Source organism: Pan paniscus, chromosome 17, assembly GCF_029289425.2.
Source record: "Pan paniscus chromosome 17, NHGRI_mPanPan1-v2.0_pri, whole genome shotgun sequence".
Classification (NCBI taxonomy): Eukaryota; Metazoa; Chordata; class Mammalia; order Primates; family Hominidae; genus Pan; species Pan paniscus.
The window spans coordinates 75,718,263-75,742,479 of record NC_073266.2 but is presented as its reverse complement, the minus strand read 5'-3'; the positions used below and the strand labels follow the sequence as shown (position 1 = coordinate 75,742,479).

At 43.4% G+C, this 24,217-nt stretch overlaps 1 protein-coding gene across 8 annotated transcripts in view; it reads right to left on the bottom strand.

Annotated features, from left to right (window-relative positions):
- The window catches only part of NEDD4L (NEDD4 like E3 ubiquitin protein ligase), a 365,125-nt gene that overhangs the window by 200,407 nt on the left and 140,501 nt on the right, over positions 1–24,217 (bottom strand). Inside the window, exon 1 of one of the 8 annotated variants that reach the window (XM_034943821.2) lies at positions 6,546–6,802. The exons of the other annotated variants lie outside the window; for them this stretch is intronic. The gene's annotated coding sequence lies outside the window, so the exon portion shown is untranslated. Of the gene's footprint in view, positions 1–6,545; positions 6,803–24,217 lie in introns of those variants that run through there. 8 annotated transcript variants of the gene reach the window in all.

The window sequence follows — 24,217 nt, the reverse complement described above, 5'->3', positions numbered from 1 at the left end:
ACCTGCCAGGCAGGGAACAGGAGACCTGGGCTTCCGGCTCTCCCTTTGTTTCCTGCTCTCAGGTCCTCTAGCTGTAAAACACAAGGGATCTCTTAGGTTCCTTTGCAGCTTTAAAAACTTGAGGCAGGAAGAAAGGTTTATGGCCTGAAGAGCTGCACCTCTTAAATCAGGGATTAAAGATGAGGACAGAGCTTTAGAGAATAAAAGGTTACTGAGGAGCTGCACATCTTCAAGGCAAGAGAGGAAGAATTTACTTATTTTTATTGGAATGCCTCGACAAAAATACCAAATGACATATGCCCAGGGCTATTTTTGCAAAACAATGGACAAGTCTGAGAATAACTCAAGTGTCCATCAATAGGGGACTGACTGAATGAACTTCCGTCAGCGTAGAGCACAGAGTTATAAAAAGACAAGGGAATTCTCTGTATACTGACATTGAGTGAGTTCCAGTATACAACGCTAAGTGAAAAAAAGAAAACCAGGGCTCAGAACAGTACGTACCATGTGCTGCTTTATGAGTAAGAGAAAATACAAATATATCCGTACTCTTTCCAAAAAGGGCAATGGAGGAGGGATAACCCCAGAACAAATAAAGACAGTTACCTATAAGGGGGCAGGGATGAAAGGTTGCCTTAATACAAGAACGTAATAAGAACATAAACATAAACTGTGTATCAAGTTAGTGGTGAACTCATATAGAGAAACTTTATTTCACCTGACTTTGAAACCTGTTTTTATTGTCATCCCTGATGGTATATGCTAAATAAAAAAGGACTGCCAAGAAATATTTAACTGCCTTCAGTAGCAATAAAGATAGTAAACTGTTAACAACGGTTGAGGCTGAGTGATGGGGTTTCATTATGCTGTTGGCTCTCATGTTGTCTTCTCTATTTTAGTATATGTTTGAAGAATAATTTAAAAATAGCTTTCCAAATAATCTTCTGCTTTTTTTTTTGAGACAGGATCACACTCTGTCACCCAAGCTGGAGTACAGTGGCGTGATCTCGGCTCACTGCAACCTCTGCTTCCTGGGTTCAAGCAATTCTCCTGCCTCAGCTTCCCAAGTAGCTGGGATTACAGGCAGGCACCACCATGCCTGGCTAATTTTTGTATTTTTAGTAGAGATGGGGTTTCACCATGTTGGCCAGGGTGGCCTCGAACTCCTGACCTCAAGTGATCTGCCCGCCTTGGCGTCCCAAAGTGCTGGGATTACAGGCGTGAGCCAATGCACCAGCCTAATCTTCTTTATCTAACATTAACATACACACACTGAGCAAGAATACAAGAGAGTCCAGGTTTGCAACAAAGACAACCTTAGTCCACCAAAAGTGAATATCAATATATATAAGATCTAAGATACAAGTAGGTAAGAAGGTGGGGAAGTGGGGCCACACCTGACTCCTACTGCAAAGTAATAGATTCAGCATCTGTACAGACCTCACTGTATTCAAATACATTTTATATTATCTCATTCTGTTTTCACAACAAAATTGCAAGATGACTCCTCTGCCCACCTGTAGCGAAGGTAAGTGACTCGAATTGATTCCAGCTCAAGTTCTTTCATCTGAAAGTCCAGTGCTTTTCATACTGGCCCCTCTGGTAGCCCCACTAACAGGAGTGTGGAGGCAGGAATGGGGTTCACGAACCTAAAGCCAGCAATCTCCAGTACTTTAAAAATTCATGCTAATTGTTCCATAACATATCCACGTTATCTTAATACGAAAATAGTGTATTTCATGACTTACCATCAATTAAAATAGGCCTGCATATGTATGTTGTGGCTTTACAGACCCAGAAGCCACAATTACTTATTCTGATTATCAGAGGCATTAAATGGCACCAGCCTCCCTGAGGCAGTGATAGCTGTCACCCAGCAAAAGATGGGACAAGTCCCATTGTCCAACTAGCACATTGCTGGTAGCACTTCCAGTTGACAGTATTTCAACTGGCACCTACATTTTCTGTTAATGTAACTTTTTAAACCTGAAAATTCTGTCTAGTCTTTTAAATACATCACCCAGAAATGAGTTAGTGAATGCAATGGAAAATAAATTAAAATCACATAATATGGTTTGAAATGGTTCAAGATTATCTGGGCACATTTTTAAAAGAGCCATTTCATGGCTACCCTGAGCAGAGAGCCGAGATAACAAAGAACATACCTTTGCAGCAGCCTATTTCAAAGAAAAAGAAAACAGTAAGATTGACTACTATATCTGTTAACAAAATGGCAGCAATTTTGTTTGTGCTTTTTTAATAAACTTTTTTGTTTCAGACTTAGAGAATTATTATAAAGATAAGATAGAGTCCCCATGTACCCTGAAGCCAGTTTCCCCTATTATTAAGATCTACATTGGTTCAGGACATGTCTCACAATTAATGCATCAAGGTTGATTTATTATTAACAAAATTCCACACTTTATTTCCATTTCCTCAGTTTTTCCCTAATGTTCTTTTTCCTGTTGCAAGATGCAATTTTCTTTCCATTTAAATTCAACCAGAGGAAAGCTATTAAGCTAATAACAAATTCAGGCCTAAGAGACTAGAATGTTTCTCAAGGCATCCTTAGCTAAAGAAAAATGCAGATGTTGGATGAAATACCAGAGTCAGCTCTTCAACAAACCAACCTTCATCTATATAGCATCAGAATCACCACTTCAGAGAACTTAAATGAACTTAAACTTAAACATGGTCTCAAACTGCTGGGCTCAAGCAATCCTCATGCCCCAGCCTCCTAAAGTGCCGGGATTACAAGCGTGAGCCACCGTGCCTGGTCTTCCACAGCATTTCGTATACGGTCAACCAGTACCGACGCTTTAGGCTGTGTGTCAGGTGCCATCCTGTGCAATGTAGAAAGTGGAGCAGCACCCAGGCCTCTACACACTAGATGCTTGCCAGCTTCACACCCCACTCCCTTGAATATGACAATGAAAAATGTCCCCAGATAGTGTCAAATGTCCCTTGTGGGAGAGAAGGCAAAACTGCCACTGGTTGAGAACCACCGGCTTTAAGCAATTCATCATATGGATAAATATATCAAAATTTCTATCGCAATGTAAGAAGATGTCAACGTGGATTAAACAACTATTTTTATTAGTTGTTTAATTAGATTTAACAACTTTTATTAGACTATATAAATGAGTATTTGTCTTAGAAAATATAATCAATATGAAAACCAAAGAAGGCTGGACGTGGTGGCTCATGCCTGTAATCCCAGCACTTTGGGAGACCGAGGCAGGCGGATCACCTGAGGTCAGGAGTTCAAGACCAGCCTGGCCAACATGGCAAAACCCCGTCTCTACTAAAAATACAAACATTAGCTAGCACCTGTAATCCCAGCTACTTGGGAGGCTGAGGCAGGAGAATTGCTTGAACCTGGGAGGTAGAGGTTGCTGTCAGCGGAGATTGCGCCACTGCACTCCAGACCTGGGTGACAGAGCGAAACTCCATCTCAAACAAACAAACAAAAAAACAAAGAAGCCAAATCATAGTTGTTCCTGTCAACTATTATGAATTAGTGCTTTGTAAAATAATAAATGTAATGTATAGGTTTAATAACTCCCTAGAAACAAGGAATTCAAATTAGAAATCATTCTTAACCCTTTCCATCCTAGGATTCTAAGGTAAACATCAGATTCTATAACTAGCAGCCAAACCAATAAGCATGAGAAAGAACTTGGTCTGGGAAAGAGGCCAAGACAGATAACCCATGACCACTGTGTGTCCCCCAGCTCCCCGACACTCCACCTTAGAGGACCATGGAAACACTGCCCAGGGATCCTTTTGCCACCAGCAATTAAAATAGGCCCCATTCCCTAAAGCAAAATTAGGGGCAGGGAGTAGAAAATATCCAGTTGGGAAGGACATACCTGATAAACGCTTTAGGCTGATGTCCCCAGCTTCTTACATGTCACTCTGCTTAATTTGGGATTGGAGGTAGCAAGGAATAAGCCAATAATCCCCAGTTCTCAAGGGAAATCTGATAGGCTGCAGGATGGTGCCATCCAATTTTTTAAAAAGTGGTTTTAAAAGTTGTTTCTTAAAATAAATTTTAAAAAAGGGCCACCTCTCATTTCTGCAGCTCTGAAAGCTTTTCTTTCATCTTTGTAAAGGTCTCGACATAAACATGTAGAAATACCACCATCACATATCTAGGTCAGAAGAAAGGGCTAACTTTACCTATCCTACAGTTACTAGGCCATCCAGACAGCTCTTTCCTTTATGTAGGGGTGCCAAGGGGTGTCCGAGCAGAAAGGTGAAGAAGGCAGGTGGGTGCCAAAGAGACCCAGGCTGTTATCACTTGCAGGTGAGAACCTTTGATCAGCCGCTGCCACCCCCACCCCCACCCACTGGAGAGTGTGTGGGGCAGCGCCTTCCCTCAAGCAGGCTCAGGGGAAAGGCTCACCAGAAAGTCCTCAGATTTTAGGAACCCTCAAGCCCTCCACCCAACAGGCTGCTCTGTGGTTGCTCTCTTCTGCTGAACAGCTTTGGTTCCACCTCATCGGTCTCAGCCCAAATTCCATCTAAGGCAAAGAGAGCACATAAAGAGAAAACTGGCCATGCCCAGTTCCTACAGGTGGGCAGGTGGCTGGCAGGGAAGGGATCACATGGGAGGACCACGGAGCTCGGCCTGTGCATACTAACCCAGCTCAATGTTAATTAAGGCAAAGGATCATTTACATTAAAGATCATTAACCAGGTACTTGGGTCCCTTGGCAAGAGGTGAGAGTTCGCAAGTTGAAAAATGCATCTGGATCAAGGGGCAGCCTCTTGTTGCCAAACACAGGTGTGGGTAATTTCAGGAGAAGGGCACGTCAATGGCAAGGAAGGAGCAGAAGCAAACGGGGGCGTCTCAGGAGGGGGCCCCGTTTCCTTCTTGTAAAGCTGCTCCCACCCACAGCCACACTCCATTCAGTCAGGTTTATGTGCTGTTCTTCCTTGTCCCTTATGAGGTAGAACCATCACCTTGCGTGCAAAGCAGCTTACAGGTAAGGAATTATAAACAGGTTAAGGTTTATGGCATCTGTCTTGCCAATTTTCCATCTCTCAACAGAAACATCTCCTTTTAAGGTGATGGCCCAGGCTCTATCATGGCAAGTCCCACCCAAAAAGGAAGGCACTTCCCTCTCTATTCACTAAACCACTTTGCTGTTTCTCCCACATCCAGGGACCCAATGCCACACAATTCTCAAGCGCAACGAGAAGTCGCCATCAAGCAAACAGGGTCAGAAGTTCAATTTCACACATTACCGACCGCCACGGTTTTGAAGATTTCTGGCAAATGTTCTTTCTGACATGCTTCAAGTTGCTGCACATGCTCGGTGCCCTCCTCCTCACCATCTCCTCTTCCCCCTCATAAAAATCATCAGGAGCTCCCGTCTCAGCCTTTGTCTAAGGCAGCCTGAGACTTTCTCATTGTTTATATAGAATTATCCAAAAAGAGCAGGCACTGCCCTGGTTTTCTATTCCAGCATTAACCTAATTCAATTTTCCTCAAGTTATATGTTTACCGGAGAGTATTACCTGTGGCTGATGTTAAAAAAAAAAAAAAAAAAAAAGAGAGAGAGAAAGAGAGAACAGAAAAGTAGAGCCCCAATATCCCTGCTAGTAAGATTAGGTCAAAGAAAAAGACAGATTAATTTCTACATCTTTTTTAATGGCACATAACATGGGTAGTCTTTAACTTAGAGTAAAGGAAAACATAAGTGCCAGTTTTATTTTCTCTTAAAGGGAATAACAGTTTGTATGTTTGAGGGCTGAAGAATGCAGTAAAAGACAATGAGTAATGATTAGGCACCTCACTTACAATTTTTTAAAGTTCCTAACTGCACGTTTATCCATATAAGAGCAAAATCATTTAATCTGGGTGAATACATGTAAAAACTCAAGTTAGGGGTCATGTGACTCATCCCCAGGTATTTCCTGTAAAGGTTATAAAACAAATGAGAAAGCGTGTGTATCCCAGGAGGTGAATCTAAAACAATAGAGAAGTATGTTGTCCCATCACGAGCTGGCTGATTGCATTAGCTATGCTCTAAATTGAACTTATTTCACAGTGAAGCCTACAAAGAATCAAATTTTAAATAAAAGATCTGTCCTCGCTTCACCTGAGGTTTTGAACTCAGAAATTTGAAAATTTCTGAACTCTGCATGACAAGATTCCTTTACAGTGTCTATTTTTGACATTTCAGGAACACAGTGATGACAAATGCAGTAATTTATTCATAAAAGGGGGGAGAGGCACCAGAGCAATATCTGTGTAATTTTTGACTGCACCACCCTGAAGAAAAGAGGTTAGAAACAAGATGATACAGGTTAAATACATAAATAATTAAAATGTTTTCACTGTGCTGCCTTTTGGTTTTGAAGCATGCAAAAAATGTCTAATGGACATTTTAAAAAGAAAGCAAGCAAGTTCAAATAATCCCCCTAATCCTGCACATTTGGGTTAAAGCTAATGGATTCACGGTAAGAGAACCTTCTCCTGATGCTGTGGGCACTAATCGAGTAATAAGGGGAACGGAACCTTCGGTGGCACTTACCAGATTCCAGGCAGGAAGAGCTCGTCTGAAGTGGGGAGCGGAGAGAGAGGCAGGTCTAGATGCAGATGGTCTGTTTCCCCTAACAACAGCAACGGCGGCGAGGAGAAATCCTGGTCTCCGCCAGCTCCCGGCCAGGTAACCAACAGCCTGGAGTGGGAGGTGCCGTGCTGGGGAGGCACCGCGTGGACAGGGCTCTGCAGCCGCTCCCGCCCAGGTAGGGCCCTGTGCAGCCACCCACCCGGGCACCCTCGAGCGGCTTAAGCCTGTCTGGGTTGGAAGCTGCTGCCGCGGATGCCTGCCTCTCTCGAATCGGGAGCAAATTCAAATGTGGGGAACACGGAAGTGCCTCATCAGAGGCAGCAGAGCCAATGACTATAGGAGGAACTTCATGTATTCAAGAGACACAAAAAAGCAATTCAAACCACAGCCCCACAATGCTGCCCTTGCAACAAAACAACACCAGGGAAGTTATGATAACAGCCAACTTGCCATGAGACGTGTGTATACCTGGCTTGGCCCAGGTGACCCTGGAGCCTCAGGGATCCCTCTCAGGTGTATGGAATGCCCCTTTTGGAATATCAGTGGCATCTTTTCCTAAATGTCCATAGCAATGTTAAAAAGAAATATATTCAAGGCAATAAGGAAACTCCTCTAGATACTTCTATTTAAATTACTGTCCCACTGTCCTCACATACAGGGCATGAGCCTGTATTTTCATCAGCCAAAACTAGCTTTGGATCCCATCTCCACTAGCTTCGTGACATCCAGCAAGCTTCTTGTCCTATGCCACCTTTGGCATTCTTGTTTGTAGCAACAGCCTTGAAACCTCTTTCACGTGCTGCTTTTGGACCACCGGTCCTGCAATCAATGTGCTTTTCTTTACATTTTCTTGTCTTTCACAGTTCCCCGTGGCTCTAAAAGTATTATCCGAAATCAACCAGTCACCCCTTTCACCTTCTCTCAGTTTAAAAATGGATCCAGTGCATACCCAATAGCAAAATATTTTCCTCTTTACTCTCATTTTTTTTTAACTAATGTCTCCAACAGATTAGGGAGGCCAATTTTAAAATCATTTTTGCATACAATGGTCAAACAAACAGATCCCATGACCCCACAGCCCAAACCCTGCCAGGGACAACAAGTTGCAGCCCAAGGCAGAGGGGGTTTCTTCTGTTTAAAGTTCTGTGTAAATTCCCACTTCAAGGCCAAGAACAGGCCCCTTTTAAGAGCCAAGAGTGTTGAGGAAAATAAAGGCTTTATTGAGCCAAAAGGTCTTTTTCTTGAATGCTCCCTTTTAAAAGGCAATTATTTCTTACAATGGGAATTTACAGCTTACTTATATTAGCACTCTTCGATAAGATAAGAACGACCAGGGCATGGGTGACCGGCCCAACACTTATCAAGTGACTGTCCATGGGAGGGGGAGATGCAGAGTCCCACCTGGGCCAAGAGGCCGCATCACCATCTGCTGGTGGCTCCTGCTTTTACAGTCATGAGCCCTACACCATCTCCCATCTCCTCTGTAGCAGGCAGCCCATTAGAATTCCTGCTTTATTACATTAACATTCTCACAGCTTAGTTTGGCTGCTCAAGGACAACTCTTGTTCTTTCCCACCAGATCTTCTTTCCAACCTTCATTCTTTCCCACAGACTCGTAATCAGGCCACTAATGACAGCGGGGAGCGTAAAAGTTCTCTTCCCTACCCACCTTGCGTGATGCAGTGACACAGAATGAAATTCACAACACACATGGAGAAAAGGAAAACAACCAATCCTTCCCCAGAACGGAACAGCTAAGAGCCAATGCTACTGAAAACCATGGGGCAGGCATCTCCACCGAGTGCAGGGAAGAGGCCAGGAGAAGACCCAGGAAATAAATTTAAAAAGGGACAGCCTCTGAGCTGGTCCCTGAGCGGTGAGCAAGACTTAGCTGTTCAGGCAAGCTGTGTGGCTGGAGTAGAGAATATATTGGAAATCAGAGAGGTCAAAAACAATGAGCAGGAGATAGCGGAAGAAATGTTCTTAACCACTTCACTCTTCCGAAGCCTTCACCCATCTCTGGTGAATATATCTAGGTCCAGCAGGGTCTCAGAAGCAGATGCCAACCTGAGGGGAATATTTACCAGATGACGTGAAGGCCGTGGAAAAAGAAGAAATTGGAAAATTCATTATTTAAGTGGTGTGTGTAAGTTGGATACTCTCTAAAATGATACCAGTAATTTCTAAAAAAGATCTAGGGGAAGAGAATAAATCTGGGTTTTACAGGCAGCTGTGATGAGGGCTGGGTGACCAGCTGTGCCACAGCTGGCAAATGTGTCTACACGTAGTAGTGGCATCTGTTTGCAGTATGACAGGAGAGGGTGCCTCTTTTAGGTACAAAGGAAGATAGGAATTATCACAGAACTTCATACCACATAAAAGGTCCTGTCTCTTACTTCCGTTACCCCAGTATATTATTTGCAAGTCTGTGAAATTAAGTATATGATTGGTATTTAGTTTAATTTTATACCAGAATAATTCAAGAGGTAAATTTCAGTACCTTCTGTCTTCCAATCAGATGTACATTCTCATATATAAAGTATTCCAAAGAAATAGCTCCTAAATAAAATGACTCAAATCAAGAAATAGTCTCACATCTGACCTCATCCACACCCTATGCACTGGTCTTACTCTCCTCTTAGCCACTTCACTGTAAAACCTTTGCAACTGCCACAGGTGCATGCCCCAAACCATACAGGCTGTTGTGCTGTGTTGGAACATGATCACATCAAACTACGATATCAATTGTTTAAAATGATCAGAAGTGAAGAAAGCAGGCAGAAAGACAAGTCTATACATTAAAGGATCCTTTTCTTTCTTTCTTTCTTTCTTTTTTTCACATCTGGAAATCTATGGCCTATGTTCAAGTGCCAGGCTCAGCTCAAATTAGCAAGTGATGATAAATTCCTGGAGGCCTAGAACTCCGTGTTCTTCATTTCCCAGTACAGTGCCTTTCGACATAAATAGATGGTTGCTGAACTCCCCTGAAAGAAAGAGACAGGTACCTGTGGGCTGCATCACCACCAGCGAACCCAGCAGACAGCACAGATGCCTGCATTCAGCTAGGTAGGAAACCAACCATGTAAGCAGTGAAAAGCATGTCAAGACAGCTAGGAAAAACCATTAAAGTGAGTGGTAAACTGTTGAAAGGCTAACGTGAATCACTAAACTAGAGAAGCTAGGAGTCAGGAGACCTGAGAACTAACCCTGATGATGCCCTTAAATACCTTCTTTGCTTAAGACAATTTAATATCTTAACCTTTGAGAAAATAGGAAGCCTATCACAAGACAGGCAAAAGGAACTTCCCTGCCACTGTCTCCCCTTGTTAACAAATTAACGATGGCACCTTACACACAGTCAATAGTGCCTCAGAACCAAGAAATCATTTCTGATCTTGAACAATGCATTTAATGTCTGTATGTTAAGATGACAGCTCCTTGTCACACAGTTTAATGGTCCAGGCTCACATATTTAGGAAACCAGGATTGAAAAGCCAACTCAAATGCTATCATCATTAAGTTTTTTAAAATTATTATTATTTTCTGTAGCTCAGGCTGGAGTGCAGTGGTGCAATCTCAGCTCACTGCAACCTCCAACTCTTATATTCAAGCTATTCTCCCACCTCAGCCTCCCGAGCAGCTGGGACTACAGGTGCATGCCACCACACCAGGCTAATTTTTGTATTTTTTGTAGAGATGGAGTTTCACCGTGTTACCCAGACTGGTCTCGAACTCCTGAACTCAAGTAATCCAGCTGCCTCAGCCTCCCAAAGTGTTGGGATTACAAGTGTGACATTAAGCAAGTTTTTATCAAGCTTGTACCATGTACCTTGTCAGCAATGGGGTTTCCCAGATTGAATCCCAATCCCAGCATTGGAGTTTCCCAGATTGCTTCCCCTTGAAGCACTGGGGTTTCCCAGATCAGGGCTCGCCTCTCACTGCCCACCAGGTATAACTTTTCTGAAATCACCAATTATATGCCTGTTATCTGTGCATGCAATTTAGAACTTTGGCTACACACTGAGGGTGGCAGGAGTATATATGCTGGTTATACACCAAGTTCTAGCTTAACTTGATTGTTTTGTAAGAAGACTATCTCACCAATAAAATTTTAAATTGTACATACCAAGGCCAATGTTTTTCTTAGCAATTTACCTATTATAGCAGAGCTAACCTTCAGATCACCTCAGTCCAGGGAACTTACCTGCAAAACCCAAATAAATAGAAACAAACCTCTGGATTCTGAAATAGGGGCCATCAAAAGCCAGGCCCTTGATCTCAGAGCTTCATTAACTGACTGTAACACAATTCTGAACAAGCTTCATTACTGAGCTTCCCATTACAGAGATTAGGCTTCTAATCAGCAATAAAGCATGTCAAATAGCATTACTGTCTCTCCTATAGGAACCAGACACACCAAACACACCAGAAAATGTGGTGACAGGGTGGTTATTCATTGATACAAATGGCAATTAAAAATCTCAGCCATTATAATTATCAACAGTCCACTTAAAAATCAGTTTGTTATAAGTTCTTTTTATCACTAGTTTTTTTCTTTCTTAAAATATTATACTTTTAGAGACAGAGTCTCACTCTGCCACCCAGGCTGAAGGGCAGTGGTGTATTCATGACTCACTGCAGCCTTGACCTCCTGGGCTCAAGCAATCCTCCCGCCTCAGCTTCCTGAGTAGCTGGGGCTACAGGCACACACCACCACGTCTGGTTAACCTTTTAAAAATCTGTAGGTATGGGGTCTCACTACGTCACTCGCTATGTTCAGGATGGTCTCGAACCCCTGGCCTCCTAAAGTGCTGGGATTTTAGGTGTAAGCCACCATACCCAGCCTTTTTATCACTGTTACATCTTCTATTTGATGGCAGAAAAAGACAGATTTAAATAATGGAGGTAAAAGGTAAGCTAAGAAGTATGAATCATAGGTTCTCACTCAAAGAGGTAACTTTAATATCTAAATCTAAAATAAACCCTTCCAGTAGTAAATGCAATACAGATTCTTCACAAGAAAAGTGTATGTACATATCCTGTATACAGACACACTTACACATATACATACTTAGTTAGAAGAAAAGAAAATAAACACTCATGAGCCTGCTTCTCTGAGGTAATGCTACTAATACATTAGGGCATTAATACCCTTTCAGACCTTCATCTATATTTCTGTATTATGTGTTTCCTAAGATGAGATCAAATTATACAAACCAATCTACAATTTACTTTTCATTCTATGTTATAAAATGTTTCCATAACATTAAATACTTAACTGCAACATCATTTCTAATGGCTTTATACTATTCCATTATAAAGATATACCATTATTAAGCTAATTTAGGGTGCTTCAACTTTTTCATTATAAGCAATGCTTCATCTTAATAACTAATTCTTTAGGTATATGACACACGCACACTCTCTTTGGATAGATAAGGATAAAATATAACTTCAATACTTCCTTAGGAGAGTTTCTTTGCATGAAGTGTGTTTGCTAGATAACAGGCACGCACACTCTTCCTTCTATGTATTTGATACTTTGAACAATATGTTAATTGAAGAAAATTTAGAAATTCAGAAAAAGCAAATATAACTTATACTCCTACCACCCTAACATAATGTTAATAGTTTGCATACCCTCTCCAGTCTTTTCTAATTATATCTTTTTTCCCTAAAAACGATTTGGAATACTTGGTTTGGTTTGACTGGAGTTTTGATTCTTTTTTAGAGAATTCCACATAAGAGATTCCATTTACCTACTTCAATAACATGGATCGTAAAACTCTTATTCAATAAAGATATGAAATAGAAGATACTTGACTTCTGCTGGATGACCCAATGTGGAAAGAGGAAGGTATGAAGTAAGGAGAGAAAGGTGGGGATGGAGGAAAAGGAGAAGGGATCGAGGTGTGCCCACCGCTGTGGGTCACGGGCTTCACTATGAGCTATCACTACCTCTGAAGTCACTCAGTGACCATCAGCTACAACAGACAAGTTCATGTGAAGAAAAAAGCCAAAACCACTGGCCAGAGAGGAAATCACCCCGGGCTGACCAGGATGTGTGCAAGGCCCCACCTCAACACACCTGAATTCTGATTTACACGTTCGTTATTGGACTTGAGGGCTGCTAACTCCTTAAGCTGGCTGCCAGCAGATGCACTTGTTCTGAAATTGGACAGCCCCCTAGAGAGCCCAAAACTCACAACAGTCTAGCTGTACAGGTTAAATACGCCCAAGGAAAATCGAGGGTTTTAAAACATAGCCATTTACACTCTAGGCTCATTGTTTGTAAGTTATTTTCTTCCTCCAGGTGTATTATTTCAACTCCTGGGGTGTAAAGGTCACTGCCTGTGGTTTGGGTTTTGGAAGAGACGTACCCCAGAGCACACTAGGGCTATGGAGTTCAAGTGGGGAATGCACCAGTTGGGGCTGAACTTTTAAAGACAAAAGATCCTGTTGCTGCCTTTCAAACAGCAGGCTTAGCAGGCAGAGAGAAAGGCAGCGACAACCTGACGTGGGCTTTATAAAGTCTAAAAATAGGTACTTGCAGCAGAATGGTTTCTTTAGAGAACAATTTTAAAGATTCCCAGGAGGTGTCAGCTGTTCACCAGATATTGGATGAGGATAAAGGCTTTTGGAGCTGTCAGGGGATCACAAAGCCCACGGTGAGGGCATCCGAGACAGGTGAAGAAAAGGTCTTGGTTCAAAATCCTGCTCATGACAAAGTGGCCCGGGAGAGAAGATCTCTGATTCAGGACAGCAGCACTCAACAGGAGCTAAGAATCCGCTCCGGGGTTCTACCTTGCCACACAGACTAACTGGAAGACTATTAGGCCATGCAATCATTTTCTCTACAAAGACAATGAATTAACCCACTTTCAAGACTAACAACTACAGATTACTTGTGAAGAGACAGTCTTCTCCATAATGCAGGCATTAATATGCATCTGCTTAGCTTCCATTATTCAAAAACAATGTTGGAGGCAGGTAGGTTAGTGCAAAGCCCTGGCCACCAATGTGCTGTTATATGGAAAGTCAAGGGCAGAAGCTGTGGGACCAGAGCAACACAGGGCTTGAGAGTGTACTGGGGCCAGATTCAAATTGGACGTGCCCCACGGCACACTGGAATACAGGCCAGGACAGAATTAGGAGCCCCAAGCCTAGTCCTGCCTCCCCATGTAACTTCAGGTCCTTGAGGGAACAAGCAGCCTCCCAGACTCTGTTTCCCAGTCTGCAGAGGTGGACCCACTCGGTGGTTCCTGACCCTGGCCACCCACATCTCACTCCAGGCCAAGGAAGTCACTTGCTTTGGACTGAGTCTTGGCAACAATATGTTTTTGGAGCTCCCAGGTGACGCTAATGCTGGGACAGGCTTGAGAACCACTGGTGCTAGGGTCCCTTTGAGCCCTACATTCTGTATGCACATTTTCACTCATCTCCGTTTTCTCCCAGTAGGCCAGTGAAGAGGTGTCTGATGAAAGGAGAAATGAGGTGCTGGAGGACCATCCTGTAGGTTGGCCTGGGCATCAGGCACAGGTCCTGGTCTCAGCTGGACTATCGCTCAACAGAGGCCTTGGCCGCACATCCCCTTGGAAGGACTCTTTGCTTCCACATTCTGAACACTGTCCTGCTTTTGTTCAAACTCCTTTCTTTTAGCCCTCAAAATACATCTCACATCCCTACCATGAAGTTTTCCCTGGATTAAATGGAGGCAAAGTAGCGAAAAATGCAAACAAGAGATAACAGAGACTCAAGCACATTCCCAGCTCTTTAGAAAGTTAGAACTGAAGCTTCCTGAGCTAGCAGCACATTCATATTCTCTCTCCCTTGAACTCAGACCAAAGAGAAATGAAATGCACATGGGGGTGGGGGGCGGTGGTGAGGATTTTCTGATTTTTAATGTGATTTCCATATTTGCTTTCAGAATACAATTTCCATCTGCTTCTTTTTTTATGAGAAAAGGAAATCGTGCATTTAATCGTCTTTGAATATTACTAATTTTATATTTCAAGTATCTGGTAATTTGATTTTCATAATTAATCTTAACATGTATTCAGAACACAAAAAAACTCAATACCATGTGAAGAGAAGGGAAACAAAAAAAGTCCTATTTTCATCTACTACAGAAAATATTAAGTCAAAGGTTTATATGTAGTGAAGCATACTGGATTTAAATCCTAATCATGTATTTTTTAGATTTAAATTTTTTCTTTATTGCTCTTCTGATTTATAAGAACCTAAGAAAAGGGTTTCCCTTCTTACTCCTTCTTCCCCGGTCCCTGCCCTCTGCTGATTTTCCTTCCAAAGGCTGCCCTTCTTACCCATCCCCTGCCCTCCAGTCCCCCACCTGCCTGGTTCAGTGATTCAGTGAGCAATAAGTGCAGAAAGCCAATGCCCAGAAGATTAACACATACTTGTCAGGTTGTCACAAAGTTTTTCTGGGTTCTCCAGGCCCCTCTAGAGCCAGCTCATTTGAAGCAGACAACTGCTGGCCAACAAAGACTGGAAGCCACGGAGACAAAGGAAACCCATTTTTCTGAAGACCCTCCGTGGGGTCTTGAAAAGCCTGTGCACTAGGCTTCATGCCCGGCCCTTCCTACTGAGTGGCCTTCTCCACTGCCTGCTGCTTAAAGGCTTTCCAAGCACCTATTAATTTCAAAGATCACTTTCCTGCGTGAAGACATGCCTGAGAGCATGAACAAGAGTTCTCAGACTGAAAGCAGAAAACCAAGATTCTTAATTAAATGATCAAGTGAGAACCCGATCATTTACTGGTGGTGTAGACCAGTGGTTCCCAGCTCTGGCTTTCATTCCAATCACCTGAGGAGCTGGAAATGCCAGGGCTGCAGACCAGCTGAATCAGAAGGCCTGGAGGCAGGGCCTCAGCATACCAGGTGACTGGCGTGCAGTGAGCATGAGAAGAGAGTCTATGCAAGCATACCGGAATGCAGCTCCAACTCCGGCACTTAAGTCTGCTGTGACTTCAGCAAGATGCCTAATCTTTCTCATCCTCCATTTCTCTTATCTGGAAAATGCCAATAATAATCCTTACCTCCTAAGAGTGATTGATGACTATGATTTAATTATGCCATATAAAGCTACAGTGTCTCAAAATACAGTAGGTCTCAGCCTCTGCAGCTTCATGTATAAAATGCCAATCAGAATAGAGAGAATGATCTGCTGGGAGTGTGAAAAGGAAATGAAGACAGAAGGGAGTGTGACTCACACATTATAAAAAAAATATGAATTCACGATGGGCTAGAGGCCAATTTACAGAACATCCCATTCTCCTGCTCACATCAGGGGTAACTCAACACAGCCCAATAAAATACAGGCCGTAAGCTCTGCAGGAGCCACCATCTCTCTCTGCAAATGCCAGCCTAGGGCTGACATCCAATGGAGAAAATCAGGCTGAGAATAAAACCTGCAGAGGGCAGAGGGAGTGGGGGAGAGAAGGAGAAGGGATGCTGATGTCTCAACACAGGTTCAAACTGTTGTTTAATGGACCCTTTTCTGTTGTTTCTAATCTGTGACTCTGTCAACTAGGGAATGCATGTTCTTGTGCATCCTTCTCTGTGCGCGTGTGCATACGTATCCTTCTCTGTGCGCGTGTGCATACGTATCCTTCTCTGTACGTGTGTGCATATGTATCTGTTGCATCCTTCTCTGTACGTGTGTGCATATGTATCTGTTGCATCCTTCTCTGTACGTGTGCATATGTATCTGTTGCATCCTTCTCTGTACGTGTGCATATGTATCTGTTGCATCCTTCTCTGTACGTGTGCATATGTATCTGCCGCATGAACTGGCAGAACTGCGAGTGCTGGGTGTAAGAGTACCGGCATTCATCATTTTATTTTACTTAATTTTAATTTTAATTTTTTTTTTTTTGAGACAGAGTTTTGCTCTTTTTGCCCAGCCTGGAGTGCAATGGCGTGATCTTGGCTCACTGCAACCTCTGCCTCCTGGGTTCAGGCGATTCTCCTGCCTCGGCCTCCCGGGATTACAGGCATGCACCACCACACCCGGCTAATTTTGTATTTTTAGTAGAGATGGGGTTTCACTATGTTGGCCAGGCTGGTCTCGAACTCCTGACCTCAGGTGATCCACCCGCCTAGGCCTCCCGAAGTGTTGGGATTACAGGCGTGAGCCACAGCACCCAACCAGGCATTTGTCATTTTTATACATATTTCCAAATAGCTAGAGGTTGTACCCACTTAATTGCCTTCCAATGATAGTTTAAGGGTAGCTGTGATAGAAACTGGCAGTATGTTCCTGCTTGTCTGTTTTTACACTTTATATAATATACATATATTTTAAGACATATTCATCAGTCTGGTCATTCATAGCTTCTCCAATTTCGGGTTGATGAAATTAAACTGCTTTAAGCCTCTTTTTTAAAGACGTGTGGACATCGGGAGTTTTAAAGTGTTTCATACGGAACAGGTACCATTCCCTTTGAAATCTGTTTCTACTAATGGTGCTAATTCCAAGCTCCCTACCAAAAGCTTACAGGGAAGTGAGCTACAGTCTGGGGTAATCCAGCTCCCACGGTCCGATCACAATTAAGACCTCCCTGTCACTCCTGTGGCACTAAATGCTAACCAGGAACCTGTGCCCACTGTTCAACTGCACATTTGCACCATACTGCTGCTACAAGTACAGTGCCTTGAGAGCAAGGACCATGACTAACGCCGTGCATGCCTGGTGCTGATGAAACTGTAAACAAATGGCCTAATTCACCCTCCCTCGCAGGGTTAGGTCCTGTTTGGGAAAAAGGGTGAGCAGGACTTTCTTTTCTTTTCTTTTTTTTTTTTTTTTGAGACGGGAGTCTCGCTCTGTCGCCCAGGCTGGAGTGCAGTGGTGCCATCTCGGCTCCCTGCAAGCTCCACCTCCTGCGTTCACGCCATTCTCCTGCCTCAGCCTCCCAAGTAGCTGGGACTACAGGCGCCCACCACCACACCTGGCTAATTTTTTGTATTTTTAGTAGAGATGAGGTTTCACCGTGTTAGCCAGGATGGTCTCGATCTCCTGACCACGTGATCCGCCTGCCTCAGCCTCCCAAAGTGCTGGGATTACAAGCGTGAGCCACCAAGCCCAGACAGGAGAACACTTTCTTAAACCCAAAAACCAAGACTTCATGAACAAACATTTCTGGACTACATTGTGCTAATCCTTTACAGAAACTTTATGAACTGACTCAGTTTCTCTGGAAAACTTCTCCAAGCCACCACTCCAGGGATGGCTTAGGAAGTAGGATAATAATCCCTACCTCCTAAGATGACTGATGCTAGTGCCCAGCATGATTGACTCCAGGTGCCCAGCAAGGCCTCTGGGTAATCTCAGCAGCGCCTCCAGCGAGGCTCATCAAAACCATCTCTGCTCCATTTCAAAACCACACCAAGCAGGCTGCTGGTGGAAACCAAGAGCTGGAGAGGAGGGTAGAGAATCCTATGACTTCAGAACGTTTCTCCTACAAGACGTGACCCCACAACATGGCAATTCCTAAAAGAATGGTGACACTAAAGCCAGACACCTCTACCAGGACACCCTCATTCCCTCCTACCAACAGCTTACATCCTTAAGGCCACAAAACACAAGCCCGCTTCCTTTAAGTAATGGGGCGCAATCTCGGGTCACTGCAACCTCCACCTCCCAGGTTCTCGCCATTCTCCTGCCTCAGCCTCCTGAGTAGCTGGGACTACAGGCACCTGCTACCACGCCTGGCTAATTTTCTGTATTTTTAGTAGAGATGGGGGTTTCACCATGTTAGCCAGGATGGCCTTGATCTCCTGACCTCATGATCCGCCCGCCCTGGCCTCCCAAAGTGCTGGGATTACAGGTGTGAGCCACTGTGCCTGGCCTTAGAAGTCTTAACAGCGGAAGTTAAAATAAACAAAATAGGCTGTAAATAGGAAAGAGGGTAGAAGTTAAACAAAAATAATTCAAAATTAATCATGTTTCCACCTGCAATGTTCAGGATAACAAAAAGTCTTTTTTGCAAACTTACGGTGAACCAAGTAAAAACTTGGGTAACTGAAATCCGATGAAGCGATCTGAAATGACACCCACAAGTGCACGAAAAAGCTATTTACAGGCCCGTGCGTGCAGCATGGAGCTTCGAAGTGAATACTCAATCAACTCGGTAAGATGCAACATGAAAAGCTATCTCCAAGGAGGGGGGGTGCTGCAGGTGAGCAGCTGGCTCAGAGCCCAGGTGAAGAGTGTTTGTTCTACCTAGCCAGAGGGCAGGTTGAAAGAGGACATGGCCTGTGAATGTGCAGCTCAAGAAACACTTTAAGAACCGGCACGAATGCCACTCTCTGGGCAAATGTTTGTAGCAACGACAGCTGGCAGAGTACAGGTAACCGTCTACTCCTGTGTTGTGCCAAACCCGTATTAACTTCAACAGGGACAGCACCAAGTTGAAGAGGCCAAAGAAGAGACCCAGAGCTAACAAACAAGGCACAGGGTTTATTTGGAGGAACTTATTTATAGGGTGGCCCAGTGGCTCTGGGCTGGACAGCAGAACTTCAACTGCTTGTAAAAAGCATGCAGCTTATACACACTGTGCACCCTCCTCCCAGCAACCTCCATGGGGCAACCCTCATTTCTTCAGTGACTGCTGTCCGGTGTGTCTGCCATAAGGGCCATTCTCAGGGTGTGCTGAAGTTACTGCTGTCAGACGCTTCTCCCATACAACCTGAAGCATTATTCTTAAGGGAAGATGTGGTCCCAGTGACAACCCAGGTTACCAGGAAGAAGCCTCCTCAGGCCAGGTCTCCTATGACAGGGGACCCAGCAGTGAGGGAGAAAAGGGAGTATCTTTCAAGGTACCTTCCTCTGCAGTTGGCCAAACACTTAAAATAAAGGAATGCAGAATTTAAGCTCTGAGCAGTCAGGACCTCCCTGCATAGTGCATAAAACACTACAGGGGCAGAAATATCTGAGAAACCAAGGCACAGGCCAGGCGCAGTGGCTCACGCCTGTAATCCCAGCACTTTGGGAGGCCAAGGTGGGTAGATCACTTGAGGACAGGAGTTTGAGACCACTCTGGGCAACATGGTGAAACTCCATCTCTACTAAAAATACAAAAATTAGCTGGGTGTGGTGGCAGGCGCCTGTAGTCCCAGCTACCTGGGAGGCTGAGGTTGCAGTGAACTGAGGTTGCGCCTCTGCACTCCAGCCTGGGAGACAGAGCAAGATTCCATCTCAAAAAAAAAAAAAAAAAAGGTATCAATGCTCAGGTCACCACAGAGAGCTGCAGGAACTGTCCTAACAGCCCAGAGAATAAATCTTAATGTCTGCAACTGCAAAGAAAATAAACTTTATTTTAACATCATCTCAACTGACACTTTTTTCTCCCTAAATGCCTCCCTCATTTTCTGTCCCACTGAAGACATGCATGGTTTTTGTTAGTATTTGTAACATTAAGAGATGTTAAAGGAAAGGAGGGACTTTATTACAAAATGAGCAGATGCATTCACCCCCCGCCCCGCATTTTCCTCTGTGGGTGTGTTCAGCACCCCCTACTCTGTTTTCAGTTCTTTGCTATGCATATCCACTTAGGCAATCTGCCCAGGTTTCTTGCACCAAGACTTCATGGACTCTTTCCCCTGCCCCTGGTAGAATTTTTATCATAAACAAAACTCAAGCATCCAGAGAGAAAATCACCCAACCTTGCATTTTAAAAAATTTAAATTAAAAATTGTTGCTGCCATGGTTGAGGGTCACAATCATCAGTCTGAAAAACAATGCCATCTACAAAGTTAGCTATAGGGAAGGGATGACAATACAAAAAAAAATGTGTTAAAGACCTCTCTAGCCTCTTCTGAGTCTCTTTCACATCACAGATTGTTCCATTAACTTTTTGAAATACTAAAAACTCCTACAATCTCAGAACCCTATGAAAGGGGAAATTTCTTTTTATTCCAAAGCCAAATACAAATACTTTTGAGATGAACCTTAGCTGTTACCATAAACAGCATGGATATAGGCAACTATTTATATAACAATATTTTTCTATATGAGGAATTCCTTTCTTAGGCCACGACAGGAGGATCGCTTGAGGCCTTCAGGAGTTCAAGACCAGCCTGGGCAATATAGCGAGATCCCTGTATCTACAGAAAAATTGAAAAAAAAAATTAGCTGGGCATGGTTGCATGCACCATGGTCTAGCTATTTGGGAGTCTAACGTGGGAAGGTTGCCTGAGCCCAGGAGTTCAAGGCTGTAGTGAGCTACAGCCACACCACTGCACTCCAGTCTTGGTGACACAGAGAGGCTCTGCTAATTAATTAATCCGTAGATAGACAAATTCCTTTCTTAAAGAAACCTGGAAGAGTGTTGAAGCTCTGATTCATAAACATTTAAAACTAAAAATGAATCCTAAACATTTTATCTCTGGGACCATATGAAATGAATACAGTACTCTTCATTTGAAGAATTTCATTTTTTCCCATTATTGGTTAATTATTCCTTTTTAGTGACTGGCATTTTATTTGGATAATTCTACAAGTTTAAGAAATTCTCTAACAGAAAAGAAAGAAATAAAGGGGAAATAAAGTTTAAGACTATGTATTATCTACTTTAAAACTAGCTATGTAAAAAGTAGAAATTACTTAAATAAAATCATTCTCTCCTCTGCATAAGTGTCACTATTCGAGAATGGCTTAAATACCCGCTGAAACACACAAAATGTGAATTAACGATGTCCTCTGAAAAAGAACTCCAATCGACTATTCGATTTATGTTATCATTTTATTTAGCTAGAACAAAAATGCACCTGACAATATGGCCACCAGAGGGTGCTGTAACCCCCCCAATACACCTCGATAGACCAGAGAAGGAATAGACAGTTAAGAGGTCTTCAGGTGACAGAGGCTGTACACCTGCCTTCTAATGAACTTACATGGGCAGAGCCCCTCTGCAGGAGGCTTTCCTTAAACATAAAGGCATCAGTACTAACTTTAATGTAGGGAGGACAGAAAAGCAATGTGATGGGCACTCACAGAGGACTTTCATATTATTAAAATTCAGAACCTGCATGTTTTAAAGAATGTCTTAAACCTACAGAATAAAATAAATGAGAAAATTAATGAAATGCAAGGGTAATGAAAATATGGGCCTGAATAAGTCACCTGGAGAACAAGCACGAAAGGAGGAGAGATTCAGCCAAGGGGTGGGGAGGCAGAGCCAAGGAGGGGCAGAAGAACGGGCGCTGGAGTCGGCCAAGCACAGAAAGGGGGTAGGGAGCTGTCCTCAGCTCAACGCCCCTGGGCCGATGTGGGACTAGAGCAGGATGTGCAGGACTCGGTGCTGGCCCTTGCGGCGCTGAAGGCCTATCAGGGAGAATCTTAGCGCCATGTGCTAAGTGCCACCACAGAGACCTGCACAGGGCCAGGCACAGAGCCAAGGACTGTGCACCTGGGTCACACAGACAGATCAGCAGCACTGGCCTGAGAAAGGAGAGAGCAAGGCAGTTGTGCAAAGAGGGAGAAGGGGGTGGTTCGGCAAGGCACAGAGGAGGAAGAGCGCACCGCGGCTCGGAGAGGGATGCGTTGCAGGGCGTCACAAAGACCTCTGTGCCCCCGTTCACCCAGGGCAATGCACAGTCACCGAAGTGTTTGCCCAGGCAGGAACATGGTCTGTCTGTGTCTTAGAGACAGAATTCTATACCTAGGTGGAGGGATAGAGAGAATAGGGCAGATATGGACGCTGCTTGAGGAGTCCTCTACACCAGCGGTCCCCAACTTTTTTGGCACCAGGGACTGGTTTTGTGGAAGACAATTTTTCTCCAGGCTGGTTCGGGGGTTGGAGGAGTGGGGTGGATGGTTTGGAGATGATTCAAGGGCATTACATTTATGGTGCACTTTATTTCTATTATTATTACATTGTAATAGATGATGAAATAATTATACAACTCTTCATAATATAGAATCAGTAGGAGCCCCGAGCTTGTTTTCCTGCAACTAGATGGTCCCATCTAGGGGTGATGGGGGACAGTGATGGATCATCAGGCGTTAGATTCTCATAAGGAGTGTGCAACCTAGATCCCTCACATGCAAAGTTTCACAATAGGGTTCACGCTCCTATGAGAATCTAATGCTGGTGGCTGATCCGAGAGGCAGCGGAGCTCAGGCAGCAATGCGAATGATGGGGAGCGGCTGTAAACAGAAGAAGTTTCGCCCGCCTACCCATGGCTCACCTCCTGCTGTGCGGCCCACTTCCTAACACGCCACAGGAGTTGGAGACCCCTGCTCTACACAAACACTGAAAGCCAGACACAGCAGCCGGAAGGATGAGAGAGTAAAGGACGACTCTTTGGTCCCTAGCTTGGATGACTGTACAGATGGCGAGGCCATCACGGAGATAGATGATTCCAGAGAAAGAACAGTTTCTGATATTTTGACATTCCAGGCCAAGAAACTATGTAAGGACAAACAAAAGATCCTGAATTATACGGCCCCACTAGTGGTTGAAGTCTCACTTCAAGAACATGATGGCTTGACTACATATGCAATAATAAGAGAAGATGAAATCACACTGCAGAGAGCCTGTACACCACCGTGGAAGAAAGATATTTGAAAATTTCTCTTTTGTTTTCCAGATTTGCTAAATAATGTTTAAAATCACCTAACCAAGTTAAAATACCTGTTCTCAATGAACTCCCACGTGATTCAAGTCAGTATCAGAGAGAGTGTTTTAATATACAACCAATACTATCATTTTCCTACTAGGAAAAAAAACAAAACTGCGATAAAGCTGTAAGACTAGCCTAGTTTGATTTTTCTACCAGCCACTCCCAAACTTGAAACGCAGTATTTCTTCCAAATGTTTCTCTACTTTCCTACCACGAATGCCTAGTTTTAAGCATCTAAAAGTCACAGAAGCTTAAAACAATGATCAATCAGTTCTTCAATAGGAGACACACAATAACATGCCTATAACAATGACGGATAAAAATGCGAACAACCCTTGAAGTGTATTTACTACACATTCCTATGCCAGAAGGAATGTTAGCACACATTCATTAAGAATCCAGGCATATTTTCTATCCTTTGTGTTGATATTATACAGTAGGAATGCCAATCCTTTTAATAATTTACGGAGGAGTTACACATTGCAGATTCCTTATTAAACATTACTTACACTAAGGTCATAAGTCCAACGAATATTCCGTAGTGAAAGTGGGCAATATTTTAATTGCAATACACTAATCTAAATTATGTCTGCATCTGCTTGTATGCATTTAATTCATCATTATTTTTCATGTATTTATAACACAAAGCAGTGAGAGCATTTTCTCTAAGGCAAAAACATTTCACAATTGCATTCATTTTTAGACCTTAAAATTTATAGTGGATATCCAAAAGCTTCATATGCTGTATTTTAAGCATGTTGCCCTTGAATGGAAAAGAAAATAAATAAAAAGCTACTGCACTATCTAGGAACCCCATTCCCTGGCCCAGAAAGTCAATACTAGCAGAATTAGTCTGTCATTGACCAACCAGCAGCAATATGAAAGAGTTTAATCTGGAAACCATGACAAAATAACACTGACACTCCCAGTTCTAAATATATATGTTGTAGAAAATCAATGGCTTATAACATCAGAGGTTGGCAGACTGCA